The sequence below is a fragment of the Pristis pectinata genome, chromosome 6, assembly GCF_009764475.1.
Source record: "Pristis pectinata isolate sPriPec2 chromosome 6, sPriPec2.1.pri, whole genome shotgun sequence".
Lineage (NCBI taxonomy): Eukaryota > Metazoa > Chordata > Chondrichthyes > Rhinopristiformes > Pristidae > Pristis > Pristis pectinata.
This window is the reverse complement of record NC_067410.1, coordinates 38,098,349-38,114,116: the sequence shown is the minus strand read 5'-3', so window position 1 is coordinate 38,114,116 and position 15,768 is coordinate 38,098,349. Positions and strand designations below refer to the sequence as shown.

At 36.1% G+C, this 15,768-nt stretch overlaps 1 protein-coding gene across 3 annotated transcripts in view; it reads left to right on the top strand.

Annotated features, from left to right (window-relative positions):
• The window catches only part of LOC127571688 (contactin-4-like), a 1,728,143-nt gene that overhangs the window by 703,495 nt on the left and 1,008,880 nt on the right, over positions 1-15,768 (top strand). Inside the window, exon 1 of one of the 3 annotated variants that reach the window (XM_052018294.1) lies at positions 7,959-8,138. The exons of the other annotated variants lie outside the window; for them this stretch is intronic. The gene's annotated coding sequence lies outside the window, so the exon portion shown is untranslated. Of the gene's footprint in view, positions 1-7,958; positions 8,139-15,768 lie in introns of those variants that run through there. 3 annotated transcript variants of the gene reach the window in all.

Genomic DNA, 15,768 nt, shown 5'->3' with positions numbered 1-15,768 from the left:
TCAACCCCAAAGACATTGTTTTAATTAACACCTAGCATACCCTACTTATGGTGACTATCAGTTAATTGCCAATAGACTTGCAATTATGCAAATTCATATTTAAATAAAAGATAGTGTTGGCATGAAGTAATGTGCGGTTGTAATATTTTGCAAAATAAACCATTTAATAAACAGATGCCAAGCAGGTTAGGCTTTATGGTTGCTGCAAATCAATACTTAATTTTATGTTGCTTTGATTTGTTAGGTTTGACAGGTTTGAATTCAAATCCACATGTGAGCTCTATTATCACATAGAACTTTCAACATTTTCTTATGTATGCCGTGTGGAGAGATCATTCACAGATTTATGGCTGATCAGCTCAGTATTGTGAACAATAGGAATCTAAGAAATTTTTTAAGCAACCTGCATTAACCTTGGCAAAGACATGTGAAATCATTGGTAAACAATGCACATTACACGACACTTTCAAAACTTACTCCAAGCTCATCTGAATACAAAGGTATATCAAGAAAAATTTCTATATGATCAGTATTAGTGGATGCAAGTGCAGCAAAAAAATACTCTTCTTGACTTTCTTCAAATTGCATTTATATGGTTATTCTCACTCATTAACAATTCTTTTAAGCTGATCATTACTCTACAACCAGTCACATTCATTTTCTTTCTGTGTAGACACATTCACAAGAATGTTAACTTGCCTTAGCATACCGCATTGATACGTTTCAAGTGTCGAGATATACACTCCAGCCTCCATAAACATTCATAACCAATCAACAGTGCAGAGAATTTACTGGTGTAAGATAGAATTTCTTGTTGTGCTTGTGGATGAACAAGGTAATAATAGCACTGGGAGGGAAACAGACCATGTAAGCAATATCTGCCCTGATCCAATAATATTTAATTGTTTAGAAGATAGGTGAGTAGAAAGTGGTGAATTCAATGTCAAATCTTGGTCAAAAAGAAAGAAGTAGAAAGAGAAAGAACTGGGCTACAGAAGAATAAAAACAACGAAAAAGGAGAAAAACTGCAAAGTAAAATGATATATAATTATGTTTGTCAGTTCTTCAATCCACACTCTTTGGGCAAATAAAGTTGATTGGTAGTATTTAACAATTATCACATTGTGATAAGGGTATTTGCATTACTGTTTACTGGATCGACCCAGTTTTCTGATGTTTAATGAGCAATTAATGTGTGAATACATCAACTCCATGAAATGCTTGTAGTAATTACAAGAGAAGCTGATGTTGCTGTTTCTGGTGACTCACAATTCAGGGCCTCTCTGCCTCACCACATTTCATTTACTGTTTTGTACATTGATGGAATTGGAGACCAGTGCAATACAGAGCTGCCTGTATAATTCACAGACCATTATCTTTGCAGCAAATTCTGGACCAATATTTATATTATGAAAGCAGGATTTAATGCTAATCTCTGCATTTCCGAACACCACTAAGTAAAAGTAAATTTATCAGAAGGCACTAATTCGTCATAAAGTCAAATTTGATCTCAAAAGTAATATTTTAAGATTGTAATAGAGGGGAGAGATTGAAGAGGATATAAAATTTCACAGTTTTACATCTCCAGACGAGAATTGAGTTGGTACAGTATATTATCCTTTGAGTCTTCTTTTTAACACAGTGGTAATGAAAATGGGGACAGCATTATTAGAGCATGAAAGTAATATAACTTCAAGAGCAGAGAGGCATGTGAGTATTTGTGCACAAATCTTTGAAGGTGGCAGTGTTGGTTCAATTGAAAAGTTAATGAAACATATGGGATGGTAGGCTTTCTAAGTAGAGGCATAGATTATGAAAGCCAGGAGGTTATGCTCTCTGAATTTGAAGTGTACTGCCTGATAGGTGAGTACAAACAGAATGAATGAGAGATTGCAAAAGGGTATTGAATAACAAGTTGAGAAGAAAAGGTTGTGGAGAAGAGGGGAAAGAGCCTGGAAGGTGACTAATGAGGTTGCTCTTTGAAAGAGCCAAATGCCATATCCTGTGTTGTATTAGTCTGTGATTTTGTGTAAGTTCTAATGGGTGTGAAAATGGTAACACTGAGTACACTTTGCCAAAGTAGGAGGAGATCTGATAGAGAAAGGAACAATCGACAGGCTTTTCATTTTCCTGTTTATCAAAATATGGGAAGGTTCTTGTATATTGCAAACTTTTTGACTCTTGAGATGTCCTTCAGCTTTATTAAGAATTAAATGATATGGAGAAGGACAAGAGAGGAAGACATTGGCAGAGATGTGTTTTCAGAGTAATTCATGTGTGGAATTTGTTCTTTACTGCATGAAATTCTGTGATTTTTTTAATGTATGTTTTATTAAAAGAATTGTGCAATTTAGTCCATCTTTTCATAAACATTCCAAAGCATTGGCCTTTTTATAATTGCAGTGAGAATCATTGTGTTTGGCAGGACATTGTGTGGCATTTAAGATTTTTAGCAAGTAAGCTAGCATTTACTTTTTATAGTGCCCTTCAAATCCTCACTATATCAGTACTTTAAAGCCAATTAGTTATGTTTGAAACATATTCTGATATAACTATTTTGTAAGAGAGGGAAATCCAAAGATTTAGCAAAATAGGAATGGAAACGAATTGAGAGTTTTTCATATCTCTAGACAAAAAAAGTCCTTGTATTTCAAGTTTTTTTTCAGGAGTGTGGCAGTCACTTGAAATGTTAATTACTGCAAGCTGCTTCCTCAAGCTGCAGAGAATATTCATTATAGTCCATTGTGAAGAAGGTTGTTTCAAAGGCATTGATATTTGAATGTTTACCAGCACCATTGTTAAAGAGCAACACAATATTTTACTGTATTATCCAAAGTATTTGGAACAGGTTCTATTATGACCACTAGATTCAAGCATCTTCAAAACACAAGTATCACAGGGACCATTTTAATTATGCATTTGATTGACAGTTCTGTTGGCTTGATTTTTTTAAAATCATTATTCCCATAAGAAATGTTTCTTGGAATGACATGACCCAATTCACCAGTACTTCTGAAATTATCAGAGGTAAAAATGGCAACAAACTGTCACATAATCTTACTCCCCGTGAGCTTATCTCAGGTGAAGTTTAAATTGAGTTTTACCGTAAAAATTGCAATTATTATTTTCCGCATTCTGAGAAGGAATGGTGACACTTGCTATATGCTGTATTTGCTCTTTGTCTTTCATACTGTCTAGTTGCCGAGAAAATTCTCAGATCGGTTGGAACCTAATATGTGTTTTTATAAATTTCAGACTGCCCAGTGAGCACTTATTAACGATAGCCAAAGATGACATGTTATAAAAAGATCTAACAGGTGGAGTGTGCTATTTGACAGGAGCACCTGAATGAGTTTTATCATTTGTAAGATTACACTTGATATATATTTTTTAAATTGTTAATCCTCTGCACTCAAAAGCTGCTATTCCCACAACCAAAGTGCATGTACTATTTAGAAATTCAAAGAGATTTTCCCAAATTATAAATTCTGGTGGGTGCAATTCTATTTAAGTTAAGCCAGCTTGTGCCAGTCAGTACAACTGCAAGCACATTTAAAGAAGGAAATGAATATTGTTATCGATATATATTCTTTGTCTGAAACAGTGAAAATAAAAAGCTGCTCAACACCCTTTCTTATAAATAGAGGTTAGATTATTTATTTCTCAGTAGGAATGAATAAAGCATTTGAAAGAGAAAAGGACTTCACTGCCTCTGAGAAACATCTTAATATTTTTACCTTTTTTTTACTCAAAATGTTCAACCTTCTTCAGTTCTTAGACTTAACATCCTCTTCCTTTCCTGACAAAGATGTAAAATTTGAAGCACTTTTCTGTTGAGCTGCTTTAATATGAAAATAACTACAAATAGTCCAAGATGATGGTTTATTCAGGTGATTTTGCTTGTAAGCAGTGAAACTAGCCCAAATATTACAGATGTTACTGAATAAATCAGCATAACTTGGTAATAACTGAATTTGTGAGAGCTCTTATCCGATCAAAACTGTTGTGCTGTCCCCAAACAAAAATCTGGCCATATCCCAAATCAAATTAATCTCCTTTGTGAGTTGTTATTTGTTGTGCTCATTTGCTGGCCTTTGAGGAGACTATAACAATGAAAGAAGAACACTACTAGGCATGTTTTTAAAGTCTTCCATTATGATTTGCTTTAATTCACTAAGAAATTGTCTATTGAATACCAGTATAACTGATACAGGGTTACTTTTGGCTTTTGTTTGGAAGTTATTTTTACATCTGACTATTAACTGATGGTGACCTGGTTAAAATCCTATTTTTGTGATAAGCTCATATTCCACCATATTAATCAAACAGCCCAAGTTACCACTGAAGTATATCAAGGTGTGTTTTTAAGATCTAATTTTTAAGTAAAAATCAATTACCCTGTAAAATTCTGCTTGATTCATGGCAATTTTTACATTTGGCAATATACAAAAAGCTCTGAGCAAAAACTTGAACTGGATTTGTTATCAGATCTGTTATTGTGCTATATATGTTTCTCAGATATCGCACAATTTTGGGTGCATTTGTGACTTGATTGCCCAGCATGCCTAAAGTGGAAGTTTTACCCCATTCATGCAAATAATATTGTATAGTTGGAAGCCATCACCATTTTAACACTATTGTTCTTCTAAAATGTCATTGCATGTTAAAGCAGTATATTTTGATCCCTGCCGTTGGTAAGGATTAATTAGCGGCACTGAGATTGTTTAAATGTGTACTGCGTCTTGCTTAAAAAGGCTGCAATAGTATTGTTTTTAAACCACTGCTTTTGTAGAAAAGCTTAGTGAATTGATTTTGCATCAGTGTGGTCAAATGAGTTGACACCCCTTGCCTTGATTCCAGCTGTTCAAAATTCCATTCTGTTCCCCCAATAATTTTTTTATGCAGCAAGACTCAAAGTGAAGACTGGAAATCTCTTTGTTTCATTCCTTGCTGTGCACTGCAATTCAATAAAACTGGAAAGAATGTACCTGAGATCAACATGGACATGAGAAAATTATTTCAAATACAGCCAGCAGAGGGCTCAAGTTCTTAGAAAGGGAAGTTTCTGAGAAGGGTTTGTGTGAACTGCTTGGGAAAAACAGAATCTGTTGTAATAACAATTAATGATTTCTATAACTGAGAAAATTATGAAGCAAATAAGTTATTAGTTGCAAAAAATGATTTGACTGTTCCATGAAAATGATATAAAATTGATTTTCTTTTGAGGGAAGTTATCTCTGTTGTCTGACCTGCAGAGAGTAATATATGCCTTGCTTTTGTTTGAACACTACTCTGCTTTCACTTTTCATAAAAAGAACTTGTTGTAGATTTAGATGTGATCTGCTGTGCCGTACCTCTTCTAGTGGATGCTGCAGTGTCAAATCTGAATCATTCAGATTTTACTGATTTAAAGTTCCTGAGAGACTTTAAAAATATGCAAATGATACACAGAGTGATGGTATTCATGAATGCCAGGAGGTTCATTCATGGCATTGTCATCAGTTATCGCATCCAGTGGGGTTTATTGTTAATCATAATATATATGCGTGTGTTGATACAGGAAACATTAATTTCCAATAAATGTTAAGTTCAGTGGCAATGTGATTCTTCATTCTGATTCACAGTGTGTTGCTTTTATTCCTGAAGAAATGTATTTTTTAAATCTCTATTGGAGTTATCTTAAAACTACAATCGGAGAAATACTTACCTTTCTGCCAGTCCATAAAATGTCAGTGTTCAGTTATGACAACGAAAATTATTCTCTAGTGCGAAAATTTCATTAGGAAGTTTTTCCCAAGCATACACTGTGAATAAACATTCTTGCCTGCAACACTTGCACGAGATATCTTTAAAAGTTGCCGGGAATCAGAATTATTGCCTCAGCTGTGTTTAAGGGCAGTGTCGCTTGTTGAACTTCATGTGAAATGCTGAAATACGGAATGGGATAGGAGTGGGTAACTTATGAAATTGTTATTGCTATTGGTTTATTATTGTCACTTGTACCGAGGTACAGTGAAAAGCTTGTCTTACAAACTGATTGTACAGGTCAATTCATTACACAGTGCAGTTATATTGAGTCAGTACAGAGTGCATTGATGTAGTACAGGTAAAAACAATAACAGTACAGAGTAAAGTGTCACAGCTACAGAGAAAGTGCAGTGCCATAAGGTGCGAGGTCGCAACAAGGTAGATCCTGAGGTCATAGTCCATCTCATTGTAAAAGAGAACTGTTCAATAGTTTTATCACAGTGGGGTAGAAGCTGTCCTTAAGTCTGGTGGTACGTACCTTCAGGCTCCTGTATCTTCTACCCGATAGAAGAGGAGAGAAGAGAGAATGTCCCGGGAGGGTGGGGTCTTTGATTATGCTGGCTGCTTCACCAAGACAGCAAGGTGTAGGAAGTAGAGTACTCCCGAGGAAGTAGAGGTGCTGGTGAGCTTTCTTGGTCGTGGCTTCTACGTGGCCACAGTCTTAAAATTAAATTTAAAATTAAAATTAAAACATTCTTAAATGAAGTAGCTATTGTTTTCCTATGACACGAGAGCCACTGACTGCTTTGGAGCTTTGTTGCTCTGAGGTTGAAGGCTGATGGCAGCTGCTTGTTGTTCCAAGAGTGTCCAGTGCTATTTGCAGATTTTTTTTCCAATAGTGGTTAGCATATTGTTTAAAATGGAATAAAAGTGCATCGTCCATTTGTAATGCAGTAGATGTCTTGGTACAATAATCTTTAAGCAGATTTTAGAAAGTGCGGCAGCCTGTTTATAGTTTAGTATTTTTCTATTCAATTAAGACATCATAAAAAACACTAGTTAACATTTTGGGTTGCTGTATTTCAAATACAATAGAAAAACATCCTTGCAAAGCATGTAGTAAGTCATTGACAGTTAGAGAAACCTAACCAAAATCTCTTGTATTAAAAATGAATGCCATGCACAAATTTGCTGCAGTAGCTTCGAGATTTGACAGAGGGAGCAGCCTTTATTAATATTGACACATAACCTGTTGGTTAAAGGCACTGTCAGTGTTTACCTTCAAAATCTTCTTCCTCCGATGCTTTGGTACATTAGTTATCACAAAATAAGATGAGTGCACTTTGTCAACATCATCTTTGCCCTAGCAGGAAATTGTTTTATTGCAGTGAAAACCAGAGTAATAAAACTGCCAGTACAGTAAAATAAATTACACTGTCATGCGTGCCAATAACCATGCTGGTTTGGAACAGGACTACAGTGCAAACCCATTTAATGTATTGTGGCAAATAACATCCTCAACCTTTTGAATGTTTAGTGACATTTAATTAAGTGCATATTCACATGAATAATGCTTTTTGCAATACAAGCATAGTGAGTTGGCTGAATATCACTTTTACAAGGCATTGTATTCAACATCAAAATAAATATTTAAAAAGCCTGCAAGTATAGCAAAATATATATTTTTTAAAATTTATCATGTTCACTGTATTCAAACAACATTGCTCACGTTAAAATAGCATTGACAAAGCAGGAGTCTGGCAATTTTCTGATAAAGTAAATTTTATCAGAAGATTTTAATGCCTTCTGTTACAGCAAGTTAGCTATGTTCTGATGATTTTGGTGTGATATTTTCATCAGATATAAAATATTCAAATTAAATTAAAAGAATAGCTATTGAAACAGTTATGCATGAACATGTGGAAAGCATAACAGGAGTATGTACTGTTAGTGAGATTGATGCTTGTGTCAAAATAAAGCAGGCTTGTGCTTTAACATAATGCTTCTGACAATGAGAAACTACAAGGAGCTATGAGGATTTTCTAATCCTAATCTGTTCGGGAATCCAGCAAAGAGCAGTTGAAGACCTTGCTGTGTGTTCATGTGATTCATGTGCTAATTGTGTAGGTGCTTCGGGAAATGCATTTGAGAAGCACTGTACTTCCTGATTAGTGCCAGTGAACAGACACACAGCGCACAGTGTATAGCAGTTAAGTGTCTGGTCCCAGCTGAGAAAATGGTTCCATTATCTCCCAGCTGTACAGACAACTCATAAGGGCCTGTTATGCGTGGTTGATCAGTGTAGTAGAGGCAGTGACTTGCTATGAGGTTGAACCTCTACTTGTAACAGAAAGTGGAAAGGAAACTGATGATTTTCCCCATTTAGTTCGGTAAGTACTAAAAATATTTTGTCTAAGTGCAGCTTTATACTATTTTATAAATTGCTTTTGCTACTCTATTTAGATACTTAAGATGTTGCTTGTGATGATGATGGAATCAGATAAGTGTTGATGTCAGTTTTAAGAGAGAATTATTATGATTTTTTTTTAACTCCAGTAACTGTAAATACAAGCTTTAGTTACCTGCTGTCTTGCTAAATAATATTTCTTGTACACTTACATTTGCCAAGGATTTCAATATCCTCAGTTGCAGTGACAATTTTTTTTGTTGAAAGATATTGGAGATTTGAAGACAAAAGACTGAGGGGGAGATATTATTTAAGGCATTCATAGTTATCACAGACATGAATTGATCCAAGCAAGTGGGTAAAGGTATTTAGAACTGCTCTTTATTTCAGGAGTTGTCTGTGTGGTACTGTTCAGCATCTTATATCATCCTAAAGTCGAGATACCTCCAGTGGGATAGTCTTTGAATGGAAAGGGATCTCCTCAAATTGCAAATAAATATTCAGAGCATTTGCTGCCAAGAATGTAGTAATTAAAGTGGTTCAGTAATGGATCTAAGAGATGAAACATGCATGCAGTGTGAAACCTGAGATATCTTGCGTACAAAATATTAGCAAGAGGCATGTATTTAACTATCATTAACAGTAATTTTACTGTGATCACACTGCAACAGTAATTGTATGGATGACTGATATTAAAATTAAGCATTTCAGGATACAATTACAGATAGTCAAGTTCTTTTTTTGTATTAGTAATCCCAGTGAAAGATGCATTGTAATGCGAGTGCAGGTTCAAAGCAAAATTGATCACCTACATTTGAAGGCACTGACTTCAGGACAGAAGCTTAATTTAACTGTTCAGAAATATTTAAAACACTCAAAATAGATTGTCTTGTTTAAATACAAAGATTTAAAATGAAGAGACTAATGAGTCTTCAGCTGCAATGAGGACAGAAATTTCTTACAGAAGGCCAATTCATTTGAGTTTCCAGTTTATAGCAGACATATTTTTCAAACACATGAATGACATTCATTATTTAACTGAGTAAAAAAATCAAAGCAGATTTTAAAAAAATACAACTGATAATGTAGATAATGAAATATAATAAAATTGCTGCTCATTTCTAAGCTTGTGGTTTTGATCCTATCCTGATCTGGACCTCTGCTAATAGCACCAGCAACTTCCTGCACTACGTTACTGTGCTCTAACACTGGCGCCACTAATCTGAGATTACTCCATCAGATGGGTGTTTGGATGTGTTGCACATAACTGGTGATCTGTTCTCACTTTTTGTCAAAGTATTTATATTGAAGACAGTTATCTGTCTAATTGTCAACTTCTGAGCTTTAGTTTGTCATTTGTCCACTGGATAGTGCCAAATTTATTTTCAAAACACAGTTTCAAGCAGTTTTATTGGCAGATGGCAGTCACAAAGAAAATAGAACAAACAAGTGAAAGCCATAAAGGAGTGATGTTAGTGTAATAAGATACCATAACAAGAATTAATGATGATCTCAGTGATGGTGATTACTTTGGATCGGATTTGCAATAAGAATAATGGTGACACAAATAGCATCACTGCTGTTATGGAGTGCATCATACAGCAACTTCTGTCAGTCACAGATGTGCAGCTAAGCTGATGTTTAAGGTGTTCTGCTCTCTCAAACTGATCTAAACTTGGAGAGATGTAACATTGAATAAGTGATGGGCATGAAGTTTCAGTGCATGGCTTACTCATTGCACACTAATCATCAGAAGGATATAGGGTTCTTAGGGTTCTGGATTCAATAACAGATTTTTTTCTTAATCAAGTCTAACGTGCTGCTAAGAACCTCTTTGGTACTGAAGCTCTACTTTTAGTCACATTCCCTCGGATTTGAATTGGAGATTTTAAAGAAGTACTTTATTCACTTCACCTTTCAAGTCTTTCTGCTAATGACACCTTCTGTTTTTCTTTGCTGCTTGCGTTTAAAAAAAAAGATGACTTTTAATTATCTAAATTTTACCTTTGCAGTACAGATTTTGAAGGGTGAATTTTAATTCCCTAATACAGTTGTGTTTGTGTCAGCTGAAAATCTTGCAATCCCAAATTTGATCCTGATCCATCATGAACCAACTACCTTTCAGATTCAAACTGAAGTATCATTTAAATACTCTGTATGTCATAGTCTTTATTTCCACTTCATATTCAACTCTGGCCAAGCATTTTTTAAGGAGCTTCAGGAAATCTGGAAACAAAAGGGAGGTGAGGACTCCTGCATGGAAGAAGTACAAGCAAGTTCCTGGATGTCCCTGGTGTATTTTCCAGGTGTATTGAAATATTTTGCTCTTTTACCCTCTCCCCTGCCCAGTGGTTGTGCATAGTCCTGCCAGGTTCATCTCTCCACAGGAATTTTCCACCACTCCACATTGATTCACAGAGATAACCCAAACCTCTACTGGCTTTTAAACGGTTACCTTTCCCTTTTGGTGTCTCTCCTCCACTGCTGATCTTGCAGTCTCGTCTCCCCTTGCAATCTTTCTCACTCCATCCTCTGATTCTTTTCTTCCTTCTCCCCTTAATCTTTCCATTCTCAACCCTATCCTTTGCAATCTTAAACTTCAACAGACCCTTGTGATCCTTCATCTTAACCATTGGCTTGACTGATAGGTCTCTCCCTTTTCACTGCTCCCCATGATTGCATGGAACCAAAGGCCACCCAGTCAGCCAACAGCCAGTCAGACTCTCAAGTTGGCTGTCAAAAAGTAGGAAAAGTAAAGACAAATATCAATCAAGTCCGGCAGCTAAATTTGTCAAGGCCTGACTTAATATTTGAACCTGCCTGCCCCTTTGGGCTCATGACCCTTTCCCCTACCTCCCAGTAAATATTGGTTCCTGAATGCAAAGGGGAAAATTCTTCAGTCTGATTGCTTGAAGAGATCCATTGGTGTTTGCCCTGTTTACACAATTTCCAGACCCTCTGCAGAGGTAAACATACTGCAGTGCATTGTGAATCATCACAAGTTGCTGTGCAAAAGTTGATAAATGTCTGTGGTAGCTGTAATCGTGATGTATAGTAAGGCTGTTCCATTGCTGCTGACTGCAAAATTCAGCCTATTCTGCCATTCACTGAATTCCATGACATAGTTGTTAATTTTTGCATGTAGCATTTAAAGTTGTTAATGTATTCATTTCTTGACTTGGTTTACTTGTCTGGCATTTTCTTTTGCCCCCTTTTTTTCCTCTTGCATTCATTATCTGCAAGTAGTGCCTCCTTAATGTGGGAAATAATCTGGAAGCACAGCAGCAAATGCTTATCCATCATGAGAAATGGAGTGGAGAGAGAGAGGATTTCCAGCACATTATTTTCACTGTCTAGACATTTATTTCAGAAGTCATGGAACTGGGAACCCTGAATGCTCTTTCTTTGAAAATAACTTTGCTCATTGCAGTAGTCCTACCAACTGCTACTCAAGGCAGGTGATTCAGTTCAGCAATTGAGTCTGGGGCAGGCACCTTGGCCAGCTATTTGTCGGGGAAGCATTACTGAAGATTTAATGGCACATTGTGCAATGCATTGAGAATTTATACAATGTCTCAGCTGCAAGTTAGTAGTTGCACTCTCACCCATGAGCCTAAGAATTATGGCTTCAAATTCGATGCCTGAGATGAGTACAAATTCAGGTTCATGCTCCATGTAAAGTACTGAAGGAACAGTGCCCTGTCAGATAGGCCATCCAAATGACTCTTTAAATTGAGGCTCTGTTGGATTCAAGACACCTTATAGCACCATTCAAAGAAGAACATGGTAACTTTCCCAGTGGCCTTGACAGGATTTATCCCACACGAAACATCACCAGCTAAACAGATTATCTACTCGATAACTGTTTGGTATTTGTGGGACTTTGCAATGTACAAATTGAATAGCGTGTTATATCCGCTGTAACAATGAATACCATTCAAAAGCATTTGATTGTAAAGATATTTATTGAGATTTTGAAAGGCACCTTAGAAAAGCAAGTTGTTTCATGAAAAAATATGCTCTCTCATGCAAACTTGGTTTAGCCACTGGAGCTAAGATCTTGGAATATGCTGTTTCAATAAAAAAAACTGTCTTAGCAAACTTCATATGGTGATTTCATAAATTCTTTTCAATGTAACTAGGCTGCTTTGACCAATGAGGAAAAAAGAACAGCAAATCTACACCAATGGTCACAACTGCCTGTCCATAATGGAATTTATAAACATTTTGGCTTGAATGAAAGATCGTAAGGCAGGATATGTAATCAGAAACATGAAAACATGTAATTGTTACCAATTGTACAAGTGGCTGGATTTCTTGAATTATGATGTTTTTTTTCCCCACAGGTTAATGGTTACATATAGCTCAAGGGTTGGTGGATAACTCAAAAATGACCTATTTTTTAAACTGCTATGAGGTGACTGCCTCTTAAAGCAAGGGAATTATTCACTTCCTCACGACAAAGTGACAATTTTGTGAAGCTGAGTATGTTATCATCAAACCTAACTAACTGGGGAAGAAATAGCAAATAATAACCACAAGAATTGATTGCACAAAAACTGCCCCCAGGCCAACCCAATAGTCTCATCAGGATCAAAGCAAAGGAACATTTTTAAATTAGTCAGCTGATTCTTTTTTGCTTATCTAGAGAATTTAATCCTTAGACCTGCCCAATGTAATTATTTGTAACAGTTAATATAGAACAATGTAATGAACAAATAAAAGGCAACAATTTATTAATTTAAAATCAAACTTATTAATAGGTTTGGCAACACTATTAAATGGAGCAAATCAGGGCCACAATTCATCTTTAATGTCAGATAGTTGGACACATTTAGATGTCTTAAGCCAAGTCATGATGCCGTTCTTCTTTTGAAATACCAGTGTCTGAATAAATTCTAAAAGATAAGATAAATTTTGTAAACTGCCTTTTTACTTGGAAGAGTCTATTAAGTTGAAAAATAACAGAAAAAAAATTGGAGAATCTTTTGGAAGATATTGCAATTTTTTTAAAGCACCACAAAACAGTTATGTCACATAGCAGGCAGGTGACTAAATTTCCATTGCACAGGCACATGGTTCACACCCAGTGATGGTAACCTTCTAACTTTTCAACTGGTCTGTGCAATGAGTTTCACCAACGCTCAATCAGGTCATTTGGTGGGGCATCCTCAAAGGGAAATGCCAACATTCTGTTTATTGCAGTCTCTGTAAAAGCTAATTTTCTCAGTCAAGATGTTGTTAAAGAGGGTACGACAAATGTGGAAGCAAGGAAAAAAAATTAAGAAACCAGGTAGAAGTTTTGTTAGTGCTTTAAACCTGCATGTAATCTGTTGCCATCCACACAGTGCAAAAAAGAAGGAATAGAAAGAGTTGTTCCTTCAGAGTAAAGTTAATAACTACAAGCTGTTCTTTTGGGTGTATTTTCTAAAATAAATGTTAATTTATTGTTTCAATGTATATGATAGTGTATTGCTTGCTTCAAAAAATGAAAAGTATCTAATCGGAAATATGTGAGTTGGTATTCACCATCTGATGGCCTGTGGTATGAATGCTAAGAAAGATTTGTAAACAGAACAGGACAATCATGCATGTTTCTCAAGAAAAAATGACAAACCTAAAGAGTATGCTGTCTTTCACTGAGGCTGCTGGGGGTAGGCTGGTGTAGATTCAGTGTAATACATCACCTTATAGACCACTAACTCTGCATCATGCAAGGAAAATTGCTTTTTTTTATCATTCAAACTTTATTTAAATTGCAGAATCATTCCAACATCTGTTGCCTTGGGTTTATTTTGCATGAACTATTGTTAAAAAGCTATAATTCCAGTGTTAATGTTCCAGTTGAAGAACATTCACGCTGATCAGTGACATAAAGAAAAATCTCTAGCCTGCTTGCAGCTAAAATAGAAACTGAGACTACCTATGCCCAGTACCATTGGTGGCAAGCAGTCATTTAATCATGGGAAATGAAATTTATTGCCCATATGTACATTCTCTGCATATATCTGCAAATTTTATGATTTTTTTATAGCACTTCCTGACAGTCAAAGCTGAGCAGAGTGCTCTTATGAAAGCAATGCTGATTATGGATTGCCCCTTACAACTAGTTAATTATTAAGGGTGGTTAATGGACCTCTAGACCATTATGATGAATCAGATACTGTACATGAACTACAGATATGTTAAGTAGCTCCTTCTCTGTGAAAAGCAGACTCTGCACATGGAACACATGAACATGTATTCCACCAATATACAGTATTTCATGCTGAAGAACAAATTTTCAGTATGTGAAGCCAAAGAGAATATATCTTATTTTGAAATAGCAGTGTATTGACTCTGGGCAAATGCACAGTTGGTTTCTGAAAATAAATAATGTGTTTTCACTATTATAATGTGATAGATGGTTAACTCAGTAGTTTTCTCTTTAACTTCAAACCAGCAGTAGCAGAAGCTACTTGCATGAGTCTTTCTCTATGTTTGATCAAAAGTTATTAAATCTTTCAAATAATATGGAACAAGATCTTGTTTTAATTTGTCACAACCACTATCCCTTGCCCAGGAATCCACTGACCATCAAAGAACCCTGGCTGCTTTCTTGTGTGAGGCAATCCATTTGCAAAATCGATGACTTTTTTGACCTGAACCCAGCAGACTTTGTGGTCGCATCGATGATGAAACTTTTGGTGTTTGCTATCATTGCACAACAAAACTGACAGCAACTTTCATATTTCTGCTCTCTGGAGTTTATTGCTGTAATCTTGAAGTTGCTCTCTGTGATTCAGCCCTGCTCCAGAGCCTCTGTTGTTTTGCACACTTCTGTGTTGGAATCAGTTGAGTGAAAATGAACTTGAAGTTTCTATGCACTAGTCTCACATCAAAATATTTAGAAAATGTTAAGGTTTATTGAAAGTAAATTTTTCTGCGTGATAATTACTGCTACAAAACCTCTGACAACATCCTCCCCCCCCCCCCCCCCCCCCCCCACCCAAGTCTTCATGTATTTGGTTCCTCAGGTAAGTATTTGAGAATCAAAAGATGGCAACACAGCTTATTTTATGCTATTTGAGCATCTTTCTTCATCATTTGCAGAATATAATTCAGTCTTTATCTTGTGCTCTGTTTAAATTTTTACTTTTTGTTTGTGTTCCCTGTCAGAATTTGAGGAAGTGGTGGAGGCAGATACAGTAATAATATTTAAAAGGCACTTGAACTGGTACATGGATAGGAAAGATTTTGAGGAATATGGGCCAAACGTGGGTAAATTGGACAAGATCAGATGGGAACCTTGATTGGCATGGACCAGTTGGGCCGAAGGACCTATTTCCCTGCTGTATGACTCTAATTGTATAATGTAATTTGTTGCTACCCAGTTCCTAGGTCATCATTTCTGGATGACTAGGACTCCTGGTGACAATTGTATTGGAAAAGGGGAAATTCGCACTTCAGAGATGTCTAGGGCTCTGTGGGTAGCTTTCTTTGATGTCTACCATTTGATAGACTGAATGTGTCAGAATTGGAGGTATATTACCAGCTCAGAGATGGTTAGAGCTGGAGGTTATAACACAGAGAGAAATGAGGTCACAGAATGATTTGAAAACAAGTGTGAGAAT